Source organism: Arachis stenosperma, chromosome 7 (genome assembly GCF_014773155.1).
Source record: "Arachis stenosperma cultivar V10309 chromosome 7, arast.V10309.gnm1.PFL2, whole genome shotgun sequence".
NCBI classification, from domain to species: Eukaryota; Viridiplantae; Streptophyta; class Magnoliopsida; order Fabales; family Fabaceae; genus Arachis; species Arachis stenosperma.
Window position 1 is genome coordinate 5,611,867 of NC_080383.1, and position 2,188 is coordinate 5,614,054.

At 32.3% G+C, this 2,188-nt stretch overlaps 1 non-coding gene across 1 annotated transcript; it reads left to right on the top strand.

Moving 5' to 3' along the window:
* Positions 1-618: 618 nt before the first annotated feature.
* On the top strand, positions 619-722 carry LOC130942731 (small nucleolar RNA R71). Its single transcript, XR_009071290.1, has one exon. It is a non-coding gene; the product is annotated as a small nucleolar RNA R71 (small nucleolar RNA).
* Positions 723-2,188: the final 1,466 nt, after the last annotated feature.

Here is a 2,188-nt window from a genome sequence, read left to right on the forward strand (position 1 = left end):
AAACTTAAAGTGGCCTTAGACAGATCAGAGTCTAAATTTGCTAAGTTAGAGCTATTCTGTTCATAATTCTCTGTCCATTGCTGAGAAGATGATGGATAAGGCTTGATATTACTGAGCCTATTTCTTCCACCATTATTAAAGCCTTGTTGAGGCTTTTGTTGATCCTTCCATGAGAAATTTGGATGATTTTTTCATGATGAATTATAGGTGTTTCCATAAGGTTCACCGATATAATTTACCTCTGCCATTGCAGGGTTTTCAGGATCATAAGCTTCTTCTTCAGAAGATGCCTCTTTAGTGCTGTTGGATGCATTTTGCCATCCATTCAGACTTTGAGAAATCATGTTGACTAGATGAGTCAACATTTTGTTCTGAGCCAATATGGCATTCAAAGCATCAATTTTAAGAACTCCCTTCCTTTGAGGCGTCCCATTATTCACAGAATTCCTCTCAGAAGTGTACATGAATTGGTTATTTGCAACCATGTCAATAAGTTCCTGAGCTTCTGCAGGCATTTTCTTTAGGTGAATGGATCCACCTGCAGAATGGTCCAATGACATCTTGGAGAACTCAGATAGACTATAATAGAATATATCTATCATGGTCCATTCTGAAAACATGTCAGAAGGACATCTTTTGGTCATCTGCTTGTATCTTTTCCAAGCTTCATAGAGGGATTCACCATCTTTTTGTTTGAAGGTCTGAACATCCACTCTAAGCTTGCTCAGCTTTTGAGGAGGAAAGAACTTAGCCAAGAAGGCCGTGACCAGCTTATCCCATGAGTCCAGGCTATCTTTAGGTTGAGAGTCCAACCATGTTCTAGCTCTGTCTCTTACAGCAAAAGGGAAAAGCATGAGCCTGTAGACTTCAGGATCCACTCTATTAGTCTTAACAGTCTCACAGATCTGCAAGAACTTAGTTAAGAACTGGTAAGGATCTTCTTATGAAAGTCCATAAAACTTGTAGTTCTGTTGCATTAGAGCAACTAATTGAGGTTTCAGCTCAAAATTGTTTGCTCCTATGGCAGGAATTGAGACGCTTCTTCCATCAAACTTGGAAGTAGGTGTGGTATAATCACCAAGCATCCTTCTTGCATTATTGTTGTTAGGTTCGGCTGCCATCTCCTTTTCTTGTTCGAAAATTTCAGCAAGGTTGTCTCTGGATTGTTGTAATTTAGCTTCTCTTAGTTTCCTCTTCAGAGTCCTTTCAGGTTCTGGATCAGTTTCAACAAGAATTCCTTTTTCCTTGTTCCTGCTCATATGAAAGAGAAGAGAACAGAAAAAGAAGAGGAATCCTCTATGTCACAGTAAAGAGGTTCCTTATTATTAGTAGAAGAAGAAAGGGAATAAGAGTGAAGAAGAATGGAGAATCCAAACACAAGGGTGATGATAGAGGCAGTGATTTGAGATGAAGAGAAGTGTTAGTGAGTAAATAAATAAATAGAAGAAGATGAGAGAGAGAGAGAGAGTTCGAAAATTAATTTTGAAAAGGAGTTAATGATTTTCGTAAATTAAAGGTGAGATAGAATTAAAATTAAAATTTAAAACAATTAGTTAATTTAAAAAGAATTTTGAAAAAGGGATGAGATATTTTCGAAAATTAGAGAGGGAAAAGTAGTTAGGTGGTTTTGAAAAAGATAAGAAACAAACAAAATGTTAATTAGTTAGTTGAAAAAGATATTAAAATTAAATTTGAAAAGATAAGAAGATAAGAAGTTAAATAAGATATTTTGAAATCAAATTTTTGAAAAAGATAAAATTTAAAAAGATATGATAAAAAGATATGATTAAAAAGATATGGTTGAAAAAGATTTAATTTTTTTTTTAAATTAAAATTAATTACTTTGACTAACAAGAAACTAAAAGATAAGATTCTAGAATTTAAATATTGAACCTTTCTTAACAAGAAAGTAACAAACTTCAAATTTTTGAATCAATCACATTAATTGTTTTGCATAATTTTCGGAAACAAAGATAAAATTAAGAAAAAGATTTTTGAAAAATATTTTTAAATTTTCGAAAATCATAAGATAAAAATGAAAAAGATTTGATTTTTGAAAAAGTTTTGAAAAGATAGGATTTTTAAAATTGAAAATTTGACTTGACTTATAAGAAACAACTAATTTTAAAAATTTTTGACTAAGTCAACCCAAATTTTTGAAATTTTGAGAGAAAAAAGGAAAAGATAT